This window comes from Microtus oregoni, unplaced genomic scaffold (assembly GCF_018167655.1).
Source record: "Microtus oregoni isolate MIOR12 unplaced genomic scaffold, Mior012 000023F_ref0000262, whole genome shotgun sequence".
Lineage (NCBI taxonomy): Eukaryota > Metazoa > Chordata > Mammalia > Rodentia > Cricetidae > Microtus > Microtus oregoni.
Window position 1 is genome coordinate 12800332 of NW_024543082.1, and position 14377 is coordinate 12814708.

Consider the following 14377-nt stretch of genomic DNA (forward strand, 5'->3'; position numbering starts at 1 on the left):
CATGGGATAAATCCGGACTAGCTGAACATAGCGGACAATGAGGAATACTGAGAATTCAAGAACAATTGCAGTGGGTTTTTGATCCTACTGCACATACTGGCTTTGTGGGAGCCTAGGCAGTTTGAATGCTCACCTTACGAGACCTGAATAGAGGTGGGCAGTCCTTGGGCTTCCCACAGGTCAGGGAACCCTGATTGCTCTTCGAGCAGATGAGGGCGGGGGGGGGGGGGGGGGGGGGGGGACTTGATCGGGGGAGGGGGAGGGAAATGGGAAGCGGTTGTGGGGACGAGGCAGAAATCCTTAATAAATAAATAAATTTAAAAAATAAAAATAAAATAAAATAAAAAAATAAAAAAAAAAGAAACATAGCTAGTTGTAAAAGGGATAGGTTCAGTCTAAGCAGAAGGAAGACAAGAAATGGTAAAATAGATAAACACAACAGAAATCTATTATGTACACGAATGAATAATGTACATGTATACATAATGAGCACATTAAGTATAACTAATGTATGCTAATGAAACATCAAAAATTTAAATGTTCTTTTATACTATAAAGACTGATTCTGAATTTAATATATACATAGATGCAAAACTGGTCAGTACCGACAAGGCAATAATCAATTTTATTTTATTTTACACACTGATTTGTCTTTTTTGGGGGGAGTGCTTAAATCATTTTTGCATTATTATCAAGTTATTATCTGACAAACAGATCAAAAGAAAAAAGGAAGAAAAGAAAGGAAGGAAGGAAGGAAGGAAGGAAGGAAGAAGGAAAGAAAGAAAGAAAGAAAGAAAGAGGATAGGAGTTGTGGTTTTGTTGGAGAAAGCATGCCCCTGGAGGTGGGCTTTGCATGTTTAAAGACTCCTACAGTTTCCAGTTGTTCTCTCTGCTTTGTGCTAGTACTTGCTATCTGCTGTTTGCTGCCATGCTCCCGTATCATAAGAGACCTTCTGGACCAAGAGCTTCAATAAACTATTTCTTTCATAAATTCTCTTATTCTTGGTGTTTTATCTCAAAAATAGAAAAATAACTTATACAAACTTGTCCCAGTCAGAAAACCTAATAATCTTTTTGCCACTTCAAAATATTTTAAAAACTTCCTAAGACTAACGGAACTCCTTAAAACTTTTCTGAAATTACTTTGACGTGTTTCCTGAGGCAAACTCAGTTTTGGCTTTCCAAGACTCTTGGTGGCAGTGGGATGACATTTTAGGGTTAGCAGGGATACTGCATTTGCTTCAGGAATGAAGTAGATTCTAATATGTTAGAAAAAGGACAAGATTGGGGGAGATTTCAAATAGGATAACTCTGGTGGAGAAGGGAACTTAACAACATGTTGCTGAGCCTAGACACAGGGGCCTGTGGGAGGGAGTGCTTGTGTCAAATGCAGCAAGCAGCATGGTAACAAGAGACAGCATGAGCCCATGCAAAGCAGTCCCCGAGTGTGGCAAGAAACCAGCTTTTATATTCTGTTCCAGGCAACACCTGGCAGAGTGAGTTTCAACTACCATCGGCTAGAAGACAACTTTACTCAAACTTTCTCAATTTTGTAAAACCAGAGTTTTCACATGAAGAAAGCAGGCCTAAAATTGCGGGCTTCTAACTTCTAGTCTAATCCCAGCACTGGGTATTCAGTGTTTTCTCTAATTCGATTTGTAAATTCAAAACAACATAGCAGTTGACTTATCGTTATACCCATCGATTAGTGTATCTCCCAACCCTCATTATTATTTTTTATTTTTAAAGAGGCTACAAAGTTAGAAGTGGGGAAGGGGGAGATCTGGGAGAAATTGTGAGAAAAGGTGGATATGACCAAAATGCATTGAACAAAATTCTCAAAGAATTAATTAAATGCAAAATTTTATTATTCCTTTGAGGTCAGGAATATGCTAGGGAATATAAACTTGCTGATAATTGAATGAGATTCATCTACTGGTACATGGACTTTTAGCAGTCTTATGGTTTCATTGAAACTAGCTTACCTCTAGAGGAAAGAGCATTTTCCCTGTATATTGAATTATCAGCAAAATATAATCATGTAAAAGCATTCTTAATGGACTGAGTCATATGCACATTCAGAAAGTGTTTGTCAGGTGTGTATCCTAGAGAGTGCACTAAGTACACAGCAAAGGACTAAACAGGCAAAGGGAGGCTGGAATACTGAAGATAAGCCAAGAAGCCATTACAGCTGACAGCAGCCACCAGAACAGAATTTGAGGGCATTAGAGAGACACTATTAGTGGGGGAAGAGTCAAGTAGTATAGGTTATAGTAAGGACTCTGAATGAAAAGAAAGCCTTCTCCTGCAATATACAGTAGTAGTGGTTAATATCCCCACCAGACATTTGCACAGCAGAGTGTACATTTTTGGCATGTAAATTTGGTAGTTATAAAATATTAACTTGTATATAAAATTTGCAAAAACTTAAATAGGACTATGTTCAGTGGCTGTTAACTGAGAGCTAAGTATCAGTAGTTAAACTGTATAAATAGTTACTTATGTCTTGTGTAAAAATATAGATAGGAAAAACACTAGAGTGTGAAATCATTCTATTGTTTCAGGGTTTACATCTTTTCTGACTTCTTTTTTTTTTTCAGAATTTTTCCATTGCCCACATTAAGCATGGTATCATAGATACTGACATGAGTGACGAAGAGGAAAAAGAAATGGAAGATTATGCTTTCCCTGCAAACAGGGTGTACATATCATTTCTTCTCTGTAATCTCAAGAGGCTTCTTTTCAGTTGTCCATGACTGAAAGGGACCTAGGGACATTTAGCTTTAATTCTGGGTAGTTGAAAAGTTCCTGCACCCTAATAAACCTCTCCGCCGATGCAATAATCTGAATCAAACCAAATCAAACAGAATTAGAAAAAGTCCAGGTTTAATGGATACCAAAGCTCCTGGATGGTTTTCAGCCCCAATCCCCAGCCCCCAGAGGAAAGAGGGAAGGAAGACTGGAAAATCCACTTGTGTTCTCTGGGGTGGTGATATAGGATTCCTCTCTGTATGCTGTGAGAACCATTGGTTAATGAATAAAGAAACTGTCTTGGGCCTGCGCAGAGCAGAATAGAACTAAGTGGGGTAAAGTAACCTGAATGCTGGAAGAAAGAGGGAAGAGTCAGGGAGAAGCCATGAAGGAGCTGCCAGAGACAGACAGGCTGGAACCTTGCCTGTAGGTCACGAGCCTCATGGGAACATATAAAATAATGAAAATGGGTTAGATTAATATGTAACTGCTAGCCAATAAGAAGCTAGAGCTAATAGGCCAGGCGGTGTTTAAATTAATACAGTTTCTGTGTGGTTATTTCAGGAGTCTGGGCAGCCAGGAAATGAACAAGTGGCCTCCTACAACAGGGTGCAGATTAAATACCCTGTGAGAATGGTCTTAAGCATCTCTGAGAAGAGGTCATCATTTAACAGGTTTTCTTGTGGGTGGAGTCTGGACTGAGGCAACTCCCAGAGGAGGGAGATTGGGATGAAACTTCCACCTGAACATTTCAGACTCTGGATATATGATGCCAGGGATTGTAGTGTGGCCTTAACACAAACATTCCAGACTCTTTAGGTACACGGATGCAAGAGACCATGGTGCGGCCTTAATACAAACATTCCAGACCCTTAGGGTATATAGATGTCAGAGGCTAGGGTGAGGCTTCCACCCAAACAGTAGCCATATGTCAAGTTAAAATGAGGAGTTCTATTACTAAAGAAGAAAATGAAAATACATATTTAAATATATCTTTATTATTTTCTTTTTAAGTGGAACAATGTAGCAATTGTATCCTAAAAATTTCTTCAGCATTCTTGAAGTCATTGCTGTGTGAAGGAAGGGGTAGCTGATGAAAGGGTCCGTTAGAGAAGGGATGTGCATCTTTGAATTAGCTACTTCACTGGTCTTTTCTCTATGATGTCATCTGCAATATTGGACTGAAAATACCAAGCTGCATTTCAGCAAGATTCTTCCTAAAACTTTTGAAAGCCAGTTTTATCCAGTGCATAGTAATTTCAAAATGCCAAAAACTGCAAAATGATACAAATACTCGACAGTGGAAATATTTGGCTTTGAGCCCAAACCATACCAGATGTGTCTCTTAAAACCCAACACCAACTGTCTTTATCTTTAGGAGACTTTTTTAAATATGAAAATCATGTTGACAATAATTTGTTCTATCTCTGTCCAGATGGAACTCTTGCTGACAGGGCACAGTGACCTGACCTGCCTGAGTGCACCATGGGAAAACTAGGTGCCGAGCAGAGCTCAGCTCTGATAGGACGGTGAGATGCCCTTCTAACAGGTAGATCAGCAGTTCATTTTACTACAGCCGGTGAATTCAGTCGTTGTGACGTTTCCTTACAGAGAACCTGTGAATGCGAGTCTTAGTTACCTTTCTATTCCTATGAAAATCATGGTCACAGCAATGAAAACGTTTAATTGTGGCTGCCTTACAGTTCAAAGGATTAACCCAATATCACCTTGTGGGACATGGTGGCATGCATGGTGCAGAGAGGTAACTGAGAATTCTACATCCACATCAGGAAGAAGAGAATGGCACAATGCCTAGCTTGACCATCTGTAACCTCAAACCCATCCGCAGTTACACACTTCTTCCAACAAGGCCACACATACTCAAACAAAGGCACTCCCTATGAGTCTAGGGAGGAGGCCATTTTCATTCAAACCACCACAGTGCACATGAGCCAGAGAATTCAGAAAGGAGTTCATTTGAGTTTCAAGTCATAGCAGATACTGGTCAACTCTGCCACGTGTACAGTCTTGTCAGGGGTTTTATTTCATTCACCGAATTCAGTTCTCCACAAAGCCTACTTGTGATTCAAACATCTTGGCACCACGCTCGGAGAAAGATTTTTCTCAAGACCAAAAGTTCAGTCCTAGCCCGGTGGTGGTGGCGCACGCCTTTACTCCCAGCACTTGGGAGGCAGAGGCAGAGGCAGGCGGATCTCTGTGAGTTCGAGACCAGACTGGTCTACAAGAGCTAGTTCCAGGACAGGCTCCAAAACCACAGAGAAACCCTGTCTCAAAAAAGAAAAAAAATAAATAAAAATAAAAAAAAAAAGGCCATCCTTTGCTCTTCCACATGAGACAGTGAAGTCAGACCTGAAAACAGGAGAAAGAGAAGACTCCATTTGCTGCCCAGAATCTGTGTCCCCTGAAAAGCCAGGAAGCATTATTAAAATTAAAAATACCATCTAGTATACAAGAACCACACGATATTCTAGTTACTGTTATAACTATATGCTATAACTAACTAACTAATTAAGAGGAAATAAAGGAACGAAAGACGTATGCTTATAAATCAGGGAGAAAAACAAAAATATACAATACCTCAATGCCTCTGTAACAACTACATAAGTGCAATCTATCTAATGCAATTATAGCAATGCCATGATTTTAATTTCAATAACTTGTTTTGGAATGCTAAGTGAGAAATATAGTTAGTATAGACAATCAAAACATACAGTTTTTCATTATTTAAACATGGACCGCAACCACTGATGTTGCTTTACTGATGTTCTGCTTAAAAGTGCAAAACGAGATGGCTAACTACACAGCATGCCAGAGACACAACAACCAGTTCATGTGTCAGAACAGGTTTCTGTGGATGTGGTTAATAATTGAGGTGCTGAGCACACAAAACCATTTATCCACTCCACTCTGCTTACTGCAATGGGTTTGAGTCAGTGAAATAAAGTTCTGGTGCTTTCCATCGTTTTCTGACTTTTCCCCTTAAGTCAGGCATTTGGTAATAGGGCTGGAAAGAAAAGAAAATGTCAGAGCGTAACAGAACCTTCCAGAGCCTCAGATTACTCGTCTTTACTCTAGCTTACCCTTGCTATGGATGCTTTTGTAAAGTGGGAAATGGTTACTCCTTTAAAAATATATCTTACTAAACTACTTTTGGCCTCAAAACTGTAAATAGAATCATTTTTAGCAAAATGATCATTTACTTCAGAGTCATAAAAATCCAAACTCCACAATTTTCTTGCTCATCCAGTGATCTATGTAATATGGGTGTACATATAGTAGATTCAGTGAGGGACTATCATATCCTAGACAATAAACAAATATTTTTCATCCAATTTAAGTATTTATTCTATATCAGCATCTGCTTAGTGAAGAGCATTGGATCTGATGCAAAAACACTGGGGTTTGGAGCTAGACTTTCATGACTTTATGTTGCATTTGGGCTCCAGTTTTCTCCTCTATAAAATAAGGAGCTTAGGATGCACTGCATAGAGTAATTACATAGGAAGATAAAGTGAAATTTTTTTCTTTGCACTTAGTAGAGGGGAGTTTACGGTTTCAGGCAAGCTAAAAAAGAGAAAAAGCTACTTTGAATCCCAGCCTTTAATAACTGTGGTGGGTTTCTGTAGTGTAAATGGCACTTGAAGCTCCATATTGGTCACAGACCAGCCCTAGGCAGTGCTTCTTTTCCTTTTAAAGACAATGAGTATGAGGGCAGCCAGAAGATAAAGGCGCTCTCTCAAGTAACAGTAACAATTGAAGAAGAAGCTTCAGTCTGAATATGGCAATGTGAGGACCTGTGGAGGTTACCACCCACATAGGCTCATCAGTATGCCACAATCTAGAGCTGTGATGATGACAGCCAGAAAGGAAGAACACTGTCATCGCAAGGAAGTCATGAGGAAGACTGACATCAGCTTCTCTGCCTCCTCTCACACCCATCATTGGAAATTTGATAAGTAAGTTAATTTCCCTCCCTTTAACTTCCGTCTAGGTCATTAATCAAACACGTAGAGAAGGAAGCATTGTATACTTTGCTCAAAACCTTCATAAGGAGGTGTTCACTAGGCAAGGGAGAATTTAAAAATTAAATCTGATATAAGTACACTGAAGGAATTCTCTTACACATTAAAAAGCATAATTGCTCCAAAAATTACATTTAAGGATAATCATGGGATCCTACAGAGGAATGAGGAAGAATTGGGAGGAAGTGATAAATAGGGGCCTCATGACAGAAGGCTGGAGTTTCACACTCTAGAATTCACGACTTTCTTTTATACTAACATAGAGTAGGCACGCCATTCTCTGGAAACTCTGCAGCCACAGGAATGAAAACAGAAGAATGCTTACAGTCAATATGTATCTTCACCTATAATTCACCAGTGGTAAACAGAAAGTGACATGGAGGGGGAGAAACTGACATCGTAAGTCAGTTGAGTGAAATTGACCACCAGAATTATACACACAGCAGGTGGTTTCAAGAAAATAAATTATCACAGGAAATAATAGGTATTCTTAGTACCAAACATAACAATTGCTCAATTCTATTCAAAGAGAATAGCAATTCAGCTTTAAAAGAATTTTATTTGATATAAAATTCAAGAAAAAGAAATAAGTAGCATAGCAGTTATAAAACAGTACGGCATGTATAGATTCATGTCACTGAACCAGAAATCTTACTAGGGATTAGTGAGCCATGACAAATCATTAAGTCCATAATTTTGTACTGTTAAAGCTTATAGCAAGCTTAACACACAAACACACACACACACACACACACACACACACACACACACACACACATGCACACCTACATACCTAAGTAGAACCAGCCACCAAGATCTCCCGGACACCTGATGCTGATGAATAAGTAGTATTGTTTCCTAGAGGTTCATTTCCACACTGGCCCTTCTTTAGTTTTTCACTTGACCTTTTCTTCTTCTCGAATTGATAGTGAAGAAAAGCAAGGCAAATGAGCCATTTGTTTTTGGCAAAGCACATTTACTATAAGGTCTGCCAAGTTCAAAGCTGAAAATGCACCAGCTGTTTGCACAAAACATGTGCCAGTGAATTCCTTCATGGCTGACAATATGTTTTTGCTCTCAGCTTCAGCACCCCTGACCAAGGTATTTATTTCCACAGCTGTCAGTTCAACCTAAAGTTGAAAGTTACAGGCACACTCAATAAAGGTACTGCTCTCGAGAAGAAAGTCTAGTTGGGGGAAATTTACATGTGGATGGAAAGGAGCATTGCTGTGATGTGGGTAGATGGGACATTTCACGTCCTTAATATTTGCAGATGTGTCTGCCACTTGTGGCAGAGCAGAGCACACCAAGTCCTATCATAATCCTAGAACTGCAAGATACCTTGGCTTAAAGAAGGCATGTGTCTCCCTATTGCTGGTCATCTATGGCTGCCATGGCAACAGTAGAAGTAGCTAACCCTGACCTGAGAGTTTGTCTTGGACAGCATGGATATTTCACATCAACCTGGCAGCTGTGATGGGAGCAGAGCCAAAAGCATTTGTGGAAGTTGTCCAGCAGGGACAATGGCTTCTTTCTGGAAAGGGAGCCGCCGGCATATGGAGAGAAACATCTGAGCCTCAAAATGTAAAGGAATTCCATGGGGATAGCTGGAGTTAATAGGGCTGAAGGACACATCAGTAATCTCAAAAATAAAAAAAAAAATCAAGGCATTGGAAGGCAGATAAAGAGATTTTTTTTTTAAAAATCTTTGTCATTTAACCTCAAAAAAATATCTGAGAACAAAATACATGGGGACAAAATGATCACAATACTCATAGAGCTTATTGTTTACATCTCATCCTAAATTAAACATCAACAAGGCTGGGCTACTGAAAGTCTTATTTATAGAAGTAGGCTGAAAATCAAAATGGTAAAATTATATGCTCTGTGAGCAAACCTGGTCTTAAAAGTGGGAATAAGTCGAGCTGTGCACATTAGGAATTAAATACTTGTAATAAATTATCCCTCCCTCCATCACAGCCAGAAGCAAACATAGAAGGAAAAAGGATTTCACCTTAGTCCACCACAGATTTTTCTCAAGCATAGAGCAGCATTAATTCTGTCCACTTTAGAGAACTCTTAGGGGCAAGAAATATTATTTATTACATGAGTGGTGATAATGGTAAAATGAACAGAAGCAACCATTATTACACGTTCATTAATTGATAATATTATGATTTGTATGCAGGATTATCTTAGTTACTTTGCTATCACTGCAGTGAACACCATGGACAAAAGCAGCTTGGGGGAAGAGAATAATACTCCATATTACACTTTTACATCACATTGCGTCACTGAAGGAGGTCAAGGCAGAAACTAAAGGCAGGATCTGAAGCAGAAGCCATGGAAGAATGTCTCTTGTTTGCTCCTCATGGCTGGCTCAATCTGCTTTCTTACTGGACCCAGGACCACCTGCCTAGAGGTGGCACCATCCACAATGGGCCTTCCCACATCAATCACTTATCGAAATGATACTCCAAGAGATTTGCCTACAGGCCAATCTGATGGAAGCATTTTCTTTATTAAGGTTCTCTCTTCCCATATGACTCTCGGTGTATTAAATTGACAAAGACTAGCCAACACAAATATGTCATGTAATAGTCAACACAACGATTCAATATAGGTGACATTTAAAAACTTCAGTTTTACAAATGAGTGTATGGAATCTAGGGTAAGTCTCTTACTCTAGATTAAGCTACTATTAAGAGCCAATGCCTGAAGTTGGCATTTCTGAAGACTTGCCTCCTCCATTGTGAGCGTTTTAATGTCCCCAGATAATGTTCTACTAGGAAAGCAAAGAGAAAGAAGTAAGAATAATAGTAAGTTCAAGTCTCAGATCACAATCACATTTGGGGCAGTAATGAACTGACCAATAGCTGTTAGTCCAGACCTCACCTATTTCTGCTGTAACTTCAGAACTAAAGCAACAAAATAGACACATGGAACCTAAGCACAGCCAGCGAAGGTTTAAGAAAGGGTGTTGTTGACCTGCTGTTTGCACCTCTGGAAGCTATAGCTGATTCCAAGGAAGTCTATAATGTAAAAGGGTTTCAAGTGTGTAAGTCTCGGGATAAACAGAATGGATTCCAGTGATTCTGAATATGTCTTTCTGGTGTTCTAATAACTTGTCCATACAGAAAACTGCTAACTGAAATTCCAAAATTACAGGCTGTCATGTTGGTGTCTCTTTTGAATACACATCCTTCTAAGGTATAAGACAGTCAAGGCTTAATATAGCATCCAAACACCATTACCCGAGGAACCTCTATGTGCTTGCTCACACATGAAATAGAAAGGATTCAGAGTTGTTTATAGAAAGAACTCACTAGTCATATAGGAAAGAAGACATGCAAACAAGCAACTAAGGGAAATGTCAAAAGTGTTGTGATAGAAGAACCTACTCAGAGCTAGAGACACGGTAAAACTAAGTCACTAGAAGAAAGTCACAGGGAGACTGCCAGTAAAAGGTAACTTTATAGCTAGCTGTCAAAAGAGCATTCTTTCAGATCACTGGAAGAATACACAAGCATCACCGTACTGGACAAGAAGAGGAAGAAAAAGAATACATGTACAAATAGTCTATATCTTTTTTAACCTAAAAAAATAAACAATTTTCAAATCCAAAAAATCTGAGCATCTCCTTCTATCTACAGCTGAAGACATCCCTGTACTTTTAAAAAATCCATTTGCAGAAACTTGGAAAAGCTTTCATTGAGAAATATTTACCAACAGATATGTGGGCTGACATGGAAATTATAAGATATGTCAGGAGGCATCTGCAGAGCAAACAAAATCTTCAAATTGTGCTTTCACTGTTTTCAGCACCTCAATTGAGCTGTTTACTTAACATTATTAGGCCCTACCAGTTGTCATGTGCTTCTCAAAGGCATTGGAAATCTCTTAAAGAATCATCATCCAAAAATATGATTTCACTCAGCTTACATCCTTAAAGAAGGAGATAAAAATAAAACAAAAGAAAAAGGCACAGTAAAGTTCTATCATGGCAAGTTGGAGCATTGTGTATACAGCTAAAATGAGCTTACTTGGAAAAAAACAACAATGCTCTCAAGCAACAACTAGAAACTCCAGGTGAAGCCCAAGGTAAATCAAGCATCCTTGGATTTGAGGATGACTGCACCCAGATCACAGGGACAATGGTACCACAGAGAACTGGCAGACAAGTGTTGGTCATTTGTTCTCTCAAAGCAATTCCTGGAATAGGAATAGATGTGCAGTCAAGGAGTGAGTCACACACATCTCTTATGTATGAAGACAGGTCCTGGTTCTCTGTGTATTTTAGTCTGAGCAACAGGCACTAGAAAATTAGCATACATTAACTATGTCATGTAGCTATTTCCTCCAAATGGAAGCATTCCTGGTGGAGGGAGGTTCATAAGACTCAGAGAGTTAATGAAGCTTTGGACACTAATGAAGTACAGAAGGCTACAAGATTCACAAGTTTCTTCTTCATGTTTATGAAAGCTGTGAATGCTTGCTAGGGAAGAAAACACTCTCCCAAACTGTAAGATGGGTAATGAAAACCTACGATTCAGATTCCATGAATGATTAGTCATGAGGCAGTAGACTTGTCTTTGAATCACCCATATAGTAGATATTGACCCACACTCCTGTCAGTTACCCCAGTGAACCCACTAGATACTGAGAAAAGATTTGGGAGGAATTGCATCTCTGGTCTGTCATATGCCTGGGTATAATGCTCCCTTTAGTCCATCATTAGTGTCCTCTCTGAGGGTGAACAGACATTCATTCTTATCTGCCAAGGAATGGTGACACCACAGGCCACTGCAGTCCTTTGTTTCTGACTCATAAGAGCCATGGCTTCTGTTAAGCAAAAGAGAAGCAAACAGTGTCTTTTGTCTCACAGTGTCTTTTGTCTCTGACGGGACAAAAGACACACAGAAATTGAGGCTGTGAATATATCTAGGACATAAGGATTCTCAGTCCCAAAGAAGAGGGCAGTCCAGAAATGTAGGTCAGATCCTGGTGGACTTGAGACTGCTGTATTTGATTAGGCCATGGAGAAAAAAAGCTAAATGGGAATTAGTAGAAAAGCACAGTAAGAAAAGCTACTGCTCTATACAATGTGGAGAAACTCAGTGGACAGAGTGCCTGACTAGCTTACCAAAGGACCTGGCTGAATTCTCTGCACCTTCCTAACCTGAACAGTGAGTGGAACACAGGCCTGTTACCCCTGCAGGAAGTTCAGAAACTTGGTGTTGGGGCCGTAGTTCGGTGGGTAGGACAGTCACGCAGGTATCTTTCTAATATACCAGAGGACCTGGGGTGTAGAATGACATGATCTCCACCACTTTATTGAAATCACTGTCACTCTCCCAGTTAAAATTCTCCATCCATTGAATGAGAGGGAAATCCAGATTTCCCTCCAGTCCAGTTCAGATGCTTGGGCTATGTTAAGATCCCTTTCTGCACATTCAATACACTTTTGATTAGTATTTTAGTCTTCGTGGTATTGATATTTTAATAGAGCTTTTTATTCTTCTCCATGTATCTGTATTTTAAATGGAACAAGTATATCTTGTAGTGATGTGAACAATATTAATACAACTTGTCTATATGCTAGGGAAGTATGCATGGCTTTTCCCTTCTTATCCGGAAGATTTACGTTTATTCAACAGGAAATTAAATGATTTCACATCTCACTTTGTTTGCTGTTTCCTCCTGGCATTTCTCTATTGCTGTCTGGGGTATTGTGAGAAGCACAATGTTTCAGATTATTTTTTTCCCCTCAATGTTGCTCTCCCCAGTGTTTCACCTTCCTGATGTTTTGTTGTTGCTGCTGTTCTGTTTGTTTTCCTAAGGAAAACTCTCCCTCACTTCCCCTTCTTCCATCCATGACCTTCTGTCAGTTGTCATAGGTCACTCATCAGCCCAGTAGAACAAGATGGGAGAGGAATGGCAGAAAGGTCATTGCAGTTGTGAGTCAGTCTCTGCTGGAAGTGTGCACTGCGGTTTCAATACATGGACATCACATTACATTTGCGGTGATTATGCTGTGCTCCAGATGTTCTGTCCTCAACATGCTTTCTGTCCCTCATCCACAGGTAAGTGTTGTTTGCTTCATGTCTGCATTGGACAGTGCGGTTCCTCAAGAAGTTTAATCTTTGACTCCACAGGGAACACAAAGGAGAAGGTTGTAGATGAGGCTTTCTGCCTTTTCTTTCTACGGTGCCTGTCCTTGCCCACCCAATACAACCTCCTGTCCTATTTTCCTTCTGAACTCTCATGTAAGCACCCAGTGAGGTTGTGGACAGTGGGTGTTGGAGGGAGCTGCAGGTTGCATTCCACCACCCAGCTCCCACCACTAGCTAGCTTTACCCGAAATAACAACACACAAACTGTATTCTTTTAAACACTGCTTGGCCCATTAGCTCTAGCCCTTACTGGCTAATTCTGATATCCCAATCAACCCATCTCTAATAAACTGTGTAGCACCGGTCTTACCAGGAAAGATACAGCATGTCTGACCTGGCGGCTTGCTTCATCGTATCTGCCTGGGAGAGGCGAGCATGGCCTCTGAGCTCACTTCCTCTTCCTCCCAGCATTCTGTTCTGTTTACTCCTCCCACCTATGTTTTAACCTATCAGGGCCAAGCAGTTTCTTTATTACTTAACCAATGAAATCAACAGATTGATATATGACACTCCAACATAAGAGAGGGCAAGATACTTGTCTCCTCCCACCACTCTGTAGTGCTGCATACTCACATAGGAATCAAAGCCAGGTCTTAATATTTCCTCAAAAAAATTTAACTGGATTCTTCTGGTGGGGTTTTAGTGGGACTGGCATCAGTATCCTGAGAAAATAAAATGCTCATGCTACTGTCTCTTTTTTATGTGAACATCTTTCTTTATATTTTAAAATAGTTGGTTGTCTCAATTCTGATGAGTCCAAGGACAACTGTGAATTTGTAGATCCTCTATCTCTTTATTGAAAGGAAAGGAATGATGTTCTTTTCAACTTTTATGTCCCAGTTAGAAGCCAGAAGATAACTGTTTTACTTTTTGGGTTTTTTTAAGCCATCATAATGTACAGCTCTTTTGCATATGGGAAGAAATAGTTGTATATAAAGCAGTAAGCTATTGTTTGGTATACAACTACTTTTCTTGAACTTTCTATATTTGAATGCCCTCATTACAAATATATAAGTGTTAGAGGTGGGAAATATGTTACATAACTTGGATTATGATATACAAATAAAGCATCAGGTTATTCTTGTGAAATGACAGAAATTCATGAAATGAATGTTTGCTCAGACATTAATTGTGCTACCACATGTTACAAGACTTTAAAATTAGATATTGTAAAATCCTGTTCTCAGTGGGAATTATTTAGTTGGAGATAGTTGTCCTCACATTTCCCTAAATAAGTAGTGAAATCAAATTATTAAGTAATTTTATCTTAGATGTCCTAAATCACTGGTTCTCAACCCATGGATCATGAAAGAATGACCCTTACACAGGGGTTGCCTAAGACAATAGAAAACACAGACATTTACATTATGATTAATAACAGTAATAAAATTACAGCTGTGAAGCAGCAAC